The sequence below is a fragment of the Pelodiscus sinensis genome, chromosome 5, assembly GCF_049634645.1.
Source record: "Pelodiscus sinensis isolate JC-2024 chromosome 5, ASM4963464v1, whole genome shotgun sequence".
NCBI classification, from domain to species: domain Eukaryota; kingdom Metazoa; phylum Chordata; order Testudines; family Trionychidae; genus Pelodiscus; species Pelodiscus sinensis.
This window is the reverse complement of record NC_134715.1, coordinates 80,740,968-80,753,336: the sequence shown is the minus strand read 5'-3', so window position 1 is coordinate 80,753,336 and position 12,369 is coordinate 80,740,968. Positions and strand designations below refer to the sequence as shown.

The following is a 12,369-nucleotide window of genomic DNA, read 5'->3' as shown; positions in this document are numbered from 1 at the left end:
TGGGATTTTTGAATATTTGGGGTGGGCAAGATCATTGTATCTCTGGTATCTTTTTTAAAGAGGGTTCACACATTGCCTCCGCTTTGATTGTTATAGGGATTTTTCTGTGTATCTCTCCATCTACAGCAATGATGCAAACAGAAGTTACTCTAGCTTTTAAAAAGAATAGCTCCAGCTGGAAAGGATAGTGGGGTAACTGAGTAAAGAAAGAAGGGTGAAATATATTTGACTGATTAGGTGTTTCACTGATACTACTGGGAAGGTAGAGGTCAAGAGTGTCCCTGCTAAGTGCACTCTGCTCCTTCAATCCTGAGGAGTATGAGGGGAAGGGGTTCAATCGCTTCAACCGCTAAGCACCAAGGTCCCTGTGGTAATCCCCAAAGCTGTGTCCTCAAGGGACAGGGTGCCATAAGAGGGTGGGAGTGTGATGGGAAGATACAGGGCTTGGGGAATGGGAAAGGACCCCTTTCCGGGCTGCCAGAACTCCCAGGCTGGGTTGTACAACTGCTCCAGGTGGGGATGGCCTAGGGGCTGGGAGGTGAGACCCCTGTCTTAAAGGAATTACAGGAAAGCCTTGTTGTTAAGTAATGCAGTACTACGCTGCAAAGCTTTATGCTCTGTGCTCTCTGTACCATATACTATGTAAGCGGTGTGGAAAGTTGCAACATATGGGTTAGTGTTAGTAGGGGGTCAACTTGACACTACCCTTGCTCTATCACTTGGAAATTCCTGATCAACGTCCCAATTTATTTCATGAGAGACAACATAAAAAATACGGTCATATATCATGTAATATGCTGCATGCTGTTGATGACACCAGTGTTCCAACATCAGTCTCATGCTTTATTCCCATACTTCTAAATCATGGAAAACGTTGAAGACTTTTCAAAATGTATTTTAATGGGCAGTGGTAATGCACTTAATACTGTGTTACTGATGCAGTAACTGTAGAGCTGCTATTTAAAGCAAAGAATGCATCTTGAAAACAGAACTCTCTGGCATAAGTTGCCTCAGTTATAAATAAATGCTAGATGCTAGGATTTATATTATCTTGAAGTAGATGTTATATATTTATAGTGCTAGAATGGCTTGAATATCTACATTTTAATGTCAAAGGTTAATATTCTAAAAGAGGGCTGTTACTGGGACTTTGTAGATTTATGGTGATTTCATGTTGAAAGAAGCACATGGACCATAAATGAGAATTTGTTTCCTTGCTAATACAAGCTTTGATTTTGCAAGGTGTGAGGGGGACAGAGTGCCTTCACCTTCTGACTTCAGAGGAAGCTGTGCATGCCCAAAATCTTGCAGGCTTAAGTCCATTTTATAAAGCCCTTTATGATTTTAAATTGGTTAATCCTTCCTCACAGTGTTGTTTTATTGTACTTATTTGTGAGGTTAGTAGTTACTTTGAGATTTTTCCCAATAAAATACATTTTTTTTTTTTTTTTTTTTACAAAAAAAATGAAATCTACCAAGAAGGAAAAATGCTATTTTCATAAGACATTCAGAGGAATTCTTCCCCAGTTATACTAAATGTAGCCAGAATTTTGGGATGCTTATGTTGTCTTCCCATTTAAAACCCCTGTGATTATTTCAAAGTAGCATTTAAGCAGGTGCTTTTTTGATTAACGCTTAGAAAGCAAAGGTACATCTGGGAATTTTTGGAGCAGATTATTGGGTTAACATTGTGACAGAGCATAACATTTGCTTAGTTAACTAAACCCACAGTTAGGAGCAAGCTTTATACTTAAAGGTCTGTCAGCGCTTCCATTATAAACTTCCCTTTTAAGGACTGATATGCAATCCATTTCTTAATTTGAGAGATTCTTCATTTCCCTGAACCCATGGAAGTCTGGTAACCTGCTGACCTAAGATTATACTCCTACTATTTTTTTAAAATGGAGATTGCCTATCTCCTAGAACTGGAAGGGACCTTGAAAGGTCATTGAGTCCAGTCCCCTGTCTTCACAACAGGACCAAGTACTATTCCTGACAAATTTTTGCCCCAGGTCCCTAAATGGCCTCTTCAAGGATTGAACTCACAACCCTGGGTTTAGCATGCTAATGTGCAAAACACTGAGCTATCCCTCACCCCTTTCCTTTATTTCCATTATCTGCCTTTTTTTTTAATTCCAAGTAGACTGTTTCAATTTCAAGGACTTATTTTTATGAGTATATCTTCATTCTACTGTGTTTATTGCTGTTTTTATTATTCACTGGTGATTGTTTGGTGGTTTATGCACATGTAGACAATATTATACCTAAAACTCTCAAATTGTAACTAAATAAATATTTGGATTAGTGATTTGGCCTGTTGCACCTCACATAGAATTAGTTGATTTAAGTTCTAAAAGAAAACCTGTTTGTAGTTTGACTTTTGGTATGTGTTTTTTGGATAGTGGGAAAAGAGTAAATATAATTCAAAACCCAGCTTTAATTGAAACCTAAAATTGTGCTAACAGTTGATACTAGTAAATAATGAAGAGTGAATAGAAACAGAATGGCTTCATAATTTCTGTGACTTACTTTAGTTCAATTGCAAAGTAAATTAAATAGAACCTGTAAATCATTAAATATCAAAACCAAGACAAGTTTTTATTTCCTGTTGTATTTTTTAAGTTTCATCTTCACACAAAGCATCTTACAAAATGCACATTTCTGATAAGATTTTATATTAACTAGTTTTTTAAAAAATTGCATTTCGCATAAATACAAAAGCTAAAAATATCCACTGATATGCACGGAAATTCAAAGAGCCTGTTGAGGCCTATGTAAATTCTGGTTGTTATGTGACAGCTTTTTTCCCCCCTTTAAACGCAGATTATCTAAAACAGGAGAGTCTTGAAACCAGCTTTTAATATAATTGTAATTGAGGAAAATGATGATTTTATTGCAGTTTGGAGCATTGCGATGTTTAGCTGATATGTGCGCATTATAATGTTTCATATGTTCTGAATTTGTATTAATGAATTGTGTGAAGCAATATAGATAGTGTATACAATTCCATCTGATGAAACTGTGCTTTTTGCTTGCAGACAGGTTGTTCCTGTGAATGAAACTTGTTGAAACCTTCTTTTAAAAATATTTTAAATAAACTTCACTCTGTTGACTTGAGATAAATGAAATTTGGAATACAAACAATGAGTACATCCAAAAGATTCTCAACTTTCTGTTTGTAGGAGCTATAAACGTTGGCGGTTTTGTTCGTTTTTTTTTTTGTGGGGGTTTTTTGGTCATAATACTGTGAGGTCATCTAGGGTGCGTCTACACTGCATTGTTTTTCTGGAATAACAGCCATTATTCCGGAAAAACAATAGTAGCATCCACACAACAATTGTGCTATTTTGAAATTAAACTGAAATAATGGAGGGCTTTTTCCGACATTGGTAAATCTCATTCCATGAGGAATAAGGCCTCTTCCAAAAATGCTATTTTGGAAGAGCATCTGTACGTGTGGATGCTCCACTGCTGCTCTATCGAAACAACCTCCTTACCAGGGCCATTCTAAAGTTATTCCTCTCCAGTTCCTCCTAGGGCTCTAAATCGAGATAGGCTCCCCTAATCTGGATGCGCTGCCTCGGACTAATTTTGAGGCTTTCCTGTAGTGTGGACGCTCTATTTCGAAATAAGCTTGTAGTGTATACGTACCCTTTACATATGCATAGTATTAAAAAAAGCAAGAAAAAGTTAGCAAGTTTCAATTTAAAAATGTTTTAAAATAATTAATTATAATGTATTTATTTGTAAATTTTTCCAGCAATACACAACTGATTTGTCTCATGAACTACTGAGAGTTGTTAGCACACATTTAAAAAAAAGAAAGAAAGAATATCACTTGCTGTTTTGGTAGCTCAGCTCTCTTCTCTTTCCCCCCCATTTGCACACATTCCTTCCCCTGGAAAAGTAGGAGTGTATGAGACAGAAATAATTTCCATAATCCTTTTTCTCCTTTGAAGATGTGTACACAATATTGTTTGAAGGGGTTTTAAAATAAATGGCCTAACACTAATGAGGAAGTTAATTCAAACTGATAACAGGAAGAATTTTTGAACAGTGAGAACAATTACATATTGAAAAAAGACTTTGCAAGCAAGAATACCAGGACTCACTGTTGGACTTGTCCCTTTCAACAGAGGATTAAATTTTACTGAAATGAAGCATGGAAATACCCTAAGTAATGAAATATGGAAGAGGATCAGATTAAATGGCTATAGAGGTATACTTTTTTGATCCTACCTTTCCATCTGATTCTACAGGTGATATAAAACTATTCACAGACAACTAAATTATCCCTGAGACAGTGTTGCAGTTCTTCTAAAATACGTTTCTCTGTCATCCTGTGATGAATTGACACAGCAGTGAGATAGCATTGTAAGGATCTTTCCCCCTAATATCTTACATAATAATATAATGCAGACTAGTTGCCTCCCTACTTACAGTACAGTTGTGTTATTGAGTAAATAAGGAGCATCATTCCCCTCCTCCTTGCATGTAGTATAACTTTCACTTCTTTGAGAAAAGTTAAATAAAAAGTCTTCCTTAACATTTTAAAAGGGTCTCTGGAGCATATTCTCTTTAGTATGTATGACCAGATTGTGCCATCTTGGACTGTGTGAGATACAAGTAATTATGTGAATGGAGAAGGTATGAGAAGGCAAGAAAGATGCCATTTACTTTAGAGCACAATTCCCAAGTACCTTTCAATGTTTAGTAGTAGATTCAGGAAGGTTAATAGTTCCTGGTACACCAAAATGGGAAATAGAGCAAACTTCACTGAGAAAAATAAAAGTGCACAAAAAACCTATGTTTGATGAGACCATTATATCACAAGGGTTTAAAGCCTGCATTCAAGGGTAAGGAAGTGGCTGCTCTGGGATTTTTTGTGCAGAGCTGCAAAATATTTTTCCCACCACAGCCATATTACTATATATATGGCTGGCTTGAGGATTTGAGAGTTAGTGAGATATATTTCCTTTATGCATCTAAATCAGTGTTTCTCAACCAATGGTATGAGTACCCTGAGGGAGTACATCAACACAACTGAAATTTGGAGAAAACTGAATTTTTGTTTTAAGTTTTACAGCACTTTATTATTTGTGTACATTTTAAGTTTTACAGCGCTTTATAACTTATGTAATTTCAGCGCCTGCCCTGCTACAATTAAATTGTTTAAACAAATATGTTGCAATGGTAGAAAAAAATTGTGTGTCTGAAAACTGTAGGTACTGGGAGTACTTATTTTTTTTTTTTTTTTGAAAAAGGGGTACTTTATAAAAAAGGGTTGAGAAACACTCATCTTAAATGACCCATATTATATAAAAAGCATCATATGGGATCTCTAGATTTTCCCATGCCATTTTGCTGTACAAGTAAGAGAAGTTGCATGTGCAGAAGTAATCTGTCTCAGAGCCAGGAGTAGAACACAGTATTTCCTTGCTCTCAGTCTTGTGCTTAGATCACTAGATCATGCTGCCTTTCATGCTACTGAACTGCTTCCCCTCCTTGTGACTAAAGGTTGCCATGCTGCTGGGAAGGGTCATGTGGGTGCCATTGTGAAGAAATGCTCCCCACAGCTGCAGACAGATCAGAAGTCATTCCAGAAATCAAAGGAACAGCAACTACAGTTTCCACAATTTCAAATGCCTACCCAATACTGAGTGAAGTGAGAGTCATGAATAACTGCAATCTGCAGAAAAAATTAGTATCATGCTTTCAATCCTAATAATGGGTTAACATTGAAATGCAGATAGATGTAATTTTCACTTGAAAAAGGCCTAGAAGCTTACCTTTTTATTTTAAAAAGGTAGCACTTACATTTCTAGTCCTATCTCCCTGCATTTCATAGGGAACCCAAGGTTCATCTACACTGCAATAAGCAAACTGGTGCACTGAGTCTCAAAGCCCAGGTCAATTGAATCGGGCTCTCTGGGGTCAGGTCCTGGAGTTAAAATTATAATATAGACATTTGAGCTGGGGCTATCCCTTCCATGGCGTCTCAACTTCAAATCAAGGCTGTTCATTTACACAGCAGTTTTATAGCTCTGTAATCCTAGTTCCATGAGCCCAAGCCAGCTGACCTGGGTCAGCCGCAGCCATGACAAAAATCTTTTATTGCAGTTTACACATGCCCTGTTTCCACCATTACATTATTTCAAGTGCCTAAACTTTGGATGTACAACTGCCTAAATTCTGACATCAAGTAACCAAACAACCAATCCTGACATGATTTGGCTGGACAGGAGAAGAGTAAATGGATGGATATATGAGGCAGGCATATGTAATATGATAAAATAAAATAATATCTCAGTGAGTTGTTTGTTTTGCTTTGCTTTTTAAAATCTCTCCTTGTTTGGAATATAGTTTCTATAGCTGGTTGAAAATTGTTTGTTTCCGAGAGAAAATTTCAACTAGAACGTCAAAATTTTCTGTGGAAAGCAGAAACTTTTAACCACCACCACCACCACAACAAAAATCCCAGCACCCTGTTTCATTGAAAATCCAATTTCTGTGGAAAATTCTCTGCCAGCACTACTCCCTATCTTATCCCTGAAGTGCCCCACTAACAACCTGGGAACTAGCTGTAAGACTCACCTGAAGGTTGAAATTCCTACTTATTTGTTATATCGTACATAGTTTTTAACTAATAACAGGGGTTCTTTACCTCTCACCCAGAGGTAAAAGTTAGGGGTTGCGCCTGGGTGCACAGCTCCAGCAAGGACTGGCTGAGCTGCATCAAAAGCCAGCAGGAAGCTATTTAAAGAGCTGGCAGGGACCCAGGCTGTGATAGCACAGTACCGGTAAGAAATTAAAGTTCCTCTCACCCCATGTTTACCAGGTTTCCATAACAGCATTTTGTGTAAGATTTCTGCAAATGCCTTTGAAAGTAAAAATTAAAACTACAGTTTCTACTTTTTTCACTAAATTAATATTTTAAAAATTAAATGCTGACAAATTAGGAAAGCATGATTTACCCTTATGTTACACTGATTCTCCCCTTACCATATTGTAGTCATCTACTCACTCTGTAACTGGATCTTTCACATTTCTACCAAATGTGTCTCCTGATACTAAGGGCTAGACAGAGTAATCTCTAGTCTCACATTTGGCTCTTTGTAAAGAAGTTACAACATTAACCACCTTCTAATTCTCTGATTGCTGTAAGCCTTTTTAATATTTTTTTTTTATTAGTAGGTCAGCCGCTTTATTCTTAAGTTCCTACAGAATTACAAGAAAGAGGCTTTCTGGTCCTAAACTTCTGTCATTATTTTCTTTTTCCCAAATCCACTACTAGAAGTAATTTCATGATAGGTACTTTATCCCCACCAGTTGCGATAGTAAACGCATGCAAATAAAATAAAAAACTATGTAGCACTTTAAAGACTTATTAAACCATCTTGTTAGTCTTTAAAGTGCTACATAGTTTTTCATTTTGTTTTAGCAAGATCACACTAACACAGCTACCTCTCTATTACTATTCATCATGAAAATAAGTCAGCTTCTCAACACTGCCAGCCCTATGAGCCTACAGGAGTTAGGCAGCCTCTGAACTTTGGTTTTGTTAAAGTCACTGAAACCTAAATAGTGGACTTATGTGCCTAAAGGGCAGTTAAGTATCTCAGTCCCTCTTGTGAATCTAGCCTCCAGTGCTTACCTCTGCTGCTCATAGCTTTGCTAAGCAGCAGTATGGAATGGACTTGATTCTGGACAGTTTCACTCCTGCAGTGGCGTTCTGAATGGGCTTCATAAAACTCACTAGAGTCGTCTTCATTTTAGTCTCCAGTTGCTTGGCAAAAGAGGCCATTGTACTTTATTTTATTTGTTCTCTGTAGTCAGAGTGTTAGTTTTAACTTTGACTTTCTTGGCTTTTATCTGTTTGTGTCACAATATTTTCTATTTAAACTTTCTTTTTACGTTTATGCTTTCAGACTGTACTTTGTTACACTTTTTGGTGTCCCGCTGCACCCCTCCCCAAAAAGTTTATTTAGAGAGTATTACTTTAAGTAGCTAGTTCCTCCCATGGGCTGCTTTATAAATCAGTGCTGTAGAGAGGAGTTGGGGACAGCAGCGTGTGGCAATGTTACAAGCAGTTTCTGTAGATCTCTTGGAAATATCTGGGATTCAAATGATGATATATAGTACTGTTGTATAACAGTTTAGGATACCTTGAAGGTCAGATTAAATGACCAGTACTGGGGGGCCAACAGAACTATTAAGAGTTTGTTCATAAGGAAATCTCTTAATACTTCTTTGTTCCATTTGAAGCTGCACACTAGCTAAACTAGTTCTATGTGCTTGTCTTGGTCTAGTCCTGTCACTGTTTTCTTAACAGATAATTGAGCTGCTGTAAATTTTTTTTGGAAAGCCAGGAAAACAGAGTTGTGACTAGCCATTTTTTGTTTTGTATAATTTTTCTTTTAAAAACAAACTGAAAAGAAAATTAAGGAAAACTTGAGAAAATTGGTAAGTGATCATTCTATTTAATATAGAATTTCCATAGGTTGAAGTAGAATGTCAACAGTTTGATTAGATCATAAGACAACAAAACAAACCGAAGTAAATGTTTTTCTAGTCTATACAAAACATGAAAAATACTTTAATTTTTTTAAAAAGGTATGACAATTTCATATATTTCCCTGGAAAATTAGTCTACCTCTTTATTTTAGAATGATCCTATTTTTAGTATATTATTGTAATTATCTAAAACATAATTATAGAGCTTTATTAATTTTTTCCTCTTCAAAATTGTGTGTGTTTGAGCGCACACTTTTACAACTTCCACATAAATGGCATGCTGTATATTCTCACACTGTAACTGACACAAATGAGATTTCTTTGTGGGAACCTGGTATTACTTTCACAATAGTGTGTATGTGTTTGTGTGTATAAAATCACATTCTAAAGAATTACTCTTAATTTTAGACAGCATTTTTCATTGTGGTTTTAAACATTATGTAAATCCCCTTTTCTGATTCTAAGTACAGGAGAGTTATTAAGAGCTTTAAAGAACTAATTTTTTTTAAAGTGCAATTTACAACTTTAGTTAGCATGTTGAAAGCAAATGCTTGCTGTACACTTACTAACTAATCCTTGGTATCCAGATAAAGGGCAACAGGTGAAGGTCAACTTAAGTTTGTTTAAAATGTTTGTACCTTGCTTTTATTTTTGCTGCATTAAATTATTAACAAAAACCTCTTTCACCTTCTGTTCATCCTGTATGTAGGCTAGACCTTGTCATTCTTATTCATGTTGAACAGTACTTTACTCTGCACTACAAGTAGTCTGTGATAAGTAGTAGACTGAATTACTGCTCAGTATGAGCAAGGACCGTAAAATCTGGCCCCAAATGAATCCTAGTTGTCATTGGTTTTCTCTGTGTGTATTTTGTTGTTGTTTGTTGTTGTTTTAAATCAGCTATTTGTTTAGTATCCTATTTCCTGATCCTACAGTCTTTACTCAGGCAAAACCTCCACTCATATCTCTGGGGGTATGTCTACACTATCACCCTAGTTCGAAGTAGGGTGGTTAATGTAGTGAATCGAAGTTGCAAATGAAGCCTGGGATTTAAATATCCCAGGCTTCATTTGCATCTTGCCGGGCGCCGCCATTTTTAAATCCCCGGTAGTTCGGACTCCGTGCCCACGGCTACACGCGGCACGGAGTAGGTAGTTCGAATTAGGCTTTCTAATTCGAACTACCGTTACGCCTCATGGAACGAGGAGCACGGCGTCTGAAGTACTGTGTAGCCGCGGGCACGGAGTCCGAACAACCGTGGATTTAAAAATGGTGGCGCCCGGCAAGATGCAAATGAAGCCCGGGATATTTAAATCCCGGGCTTCATTTGCAACTTCGATTCACTACATTAACCACCCTAGTTCGAACTAGTGTGGTAGTGTAGACATACCCTGGAATTCTTCCGCCAACAGATTTCATTGGGGGTTCTGTGTAAGGGTTGCAGGATTGGGCCCAAAGTGTATGTGTGAAGCATCACGAGAAACTAGAGGCGGGGCCAGAATAAGAATTCTGGGTGGAATTAGTGTAGAGTCTTGCAGCAGAACTGGGATCCCCTGGTTCTCACAGGACCTGCAGTCATAAAGGCAGAAGTGGGATTAAAAACAGTTGCACACAGGATTCTAGTCTGGATTGCTGATTGTCTGTGTGAACATTCCATGGTATGAGGTCTCAGACTTGAATTTCGGAATTTTGGTTGCTCAGCACCTTATTGCAAGGACTCCTTATTCAGAACTGAACCCTTTCAGTTGTGCCACAATGAGATAATATTGACATTTAAATAAACTAGGGTTCATAATGTTGATTAATAGATTTGAAAAAGTGGGGGCAGAAAATGTTGGCTGGTGCTGCCATTCTTCTCTTTTCTTTGAAGGATCACAGTAAGATGTTTGTTATTATTTTAGTTTGGAGTCGGCCTCTCAGCTTGCATAATCTGAAATTTTATTTAGTGGCTTTGAATTACTGTAGTTAAGAACAGTCTATTTTGTGCTGTTCAGATTTTTTAAAAAATGTTTAAGCCAACATGGAAATAAAATCTTGGAAACCAATAATAATTTAAAAGCTTCCAGGAGGTCTGGCATGTTTAAAACTGCAGTGAACCAATACTCTGGTATTTTAATGAGTTTTGAATAATATGACCTTTTAAAATATTACTTGTGTTTTTCTATCAAGAGACTTAAAATTAAAATGTGGAAGTAACTGTCTGTTTAATTATGCTCGTCTATAGCTCCTAAACATGGAATCATTCTAGAAGATTACATCAGATCTCTATACAGGTTTATAAATCTAGACATGAAAAATGGTCTTTGGTGGTAATGCATTAATCTATTAACCAATTATACTTCGTGGACGGTATTAGAATGAACTAAAATTATAAACTCAGTCATAAATTTTCCCTGGGTATGGCAATGGTTGCAGTCATGTTTCAGCTGTTAATGTTAGTTTGAGTATAATTCCAAGAAAAACACAATGGGCAAGATTCTGATCTAAGGGCACGTCTGCACTGCAGCATTATTTCAGAATAACTGACATTATTTTGAAATAACATAGTGTGCATCTACACAGCAAGCCATTATTTCGAAATAATATTGAGCTGGAGGACTTCTTAGTCTGACTCCTGTAACCCTCATTTCACGAGTAGTAAGGGAAGTTGAAAGAAGAGTGTTCTTCTTTCTACTTCCTGCTGTGTAGACAGTGCCAAGGCCGCAATTGACGTATCTTAATTCTACTTTTGCCATGAAGGGTAGCTGTGCCCTGAGATACACTGAAGTAACATGAGTAATGGTGTATAACTGAGATTAGACTCTGCAGAAGAAGATTGCCAATTTTATGTTTTAACTTTTTCTATATTCTGCTTCTATATTTCTTAATCTTCTGGAAAAATGCTATCTCCCACTAATGGTGAAACTATTCTATGTAATACACATGCATACATATCATAATATAAATACTCTAATACTTATTTAATAATCCCAAACCAAGAAGGTAATAAAACGGAGGTCATAGTTCTGCTGACTTCCAGTGCAAGACAACCTGCTTTTCACAGAGTGCAGGCAAAGAAGATTTTGGTTATTGACTTAGAAGTTTAGGCCCTTTTCATGCTAACACTTATGCACATACTCAGCTTTACACATGTTGTAGTATGTGAAGTTAAACTCATGCATAAGAGTTTGCAGGATCAGCATTTTAGACATTTAAACCTTTACAGACTTATCAAGCCAGCCTCTTACGGTGTTCTGAGAAATTGCACATACCAGACCAATCAAGGGCAATAGCAGTGAGGCTGCAGTTCTGTGCTCAAATATAGGAAGGTTTAATACCCCTTGCCTTATCATGGTGTCACTTGGATTATTCCTGTGTTTCAATTCCAGTTTATGCAAAACTCTCCTTTCACAAGTAAATCAGGATGCAGTGTTTGGTTTTTGTCTATTTTAAATTATGCTGCCCATAAATTTCTAGACTCAAGAAATAAAAATTCTCCAACATCCTCAAACTCTTCTATGTGGACAATATGTCTGCTGAAACAAGCCTGGCCCACAAACAATAAAATGTAAGTGCAGTGCCATTATTAGGTATTTTTGTGCCCCGGGCAAAATATTAATTATGCACCCCCTCTCCCTAAGTTCGCATGCATTATGGTGTTTACTTTTGCAGCTTATTATTTTTACTTATTGCATCTTTGCACCCCTGATTATGATGCCCCCAGGGTGAGCACCCCACTTGCCCCACCCTTGTAATGGCCCTGTATAAATGCTTTCATTGCTTCATCTACCCCCTTTGGAACAGCCTGAGTAAACAGGCTCAGAAAAATACTTTCAAGCTTACAAACTCAGCTGTCTTGGGTATACAAATCTAAGA

The 12,369-nt window shown here is 37.0% G+C and overlaps 1 protein-coding gene across 7 annotated transcripts in view; it reads left to right on the top strand.

Moving 5' to 3' along the window:
- SLC7A2 (solute carrier family 7 member 2) overlaps positions 1-12,369 on the top strand; it is a 106,921-nt gene that overhangs the window by 33,069 nt on the left and 61,483 nt on the right. The window contains exon 1 of one of the 7 annotated variants that reach the window (XM_075931178.1): positions 7,660-8,463. The exons of 4 other annotated variants lie outside the window; for them this stretch is intronic. The gene's annotated coding sequence lies outside the window, so the exon portion shown is untranslated. Of the gene's footprint in view, positions 1-7,659; positions 8,464-10,150; positions 10,173-12,369 lie in introns of those variants that run through there. 2 more of the 7 variants (XM_075931177.1, XM_075931182.1) reach the window with 2 other exon arrangements.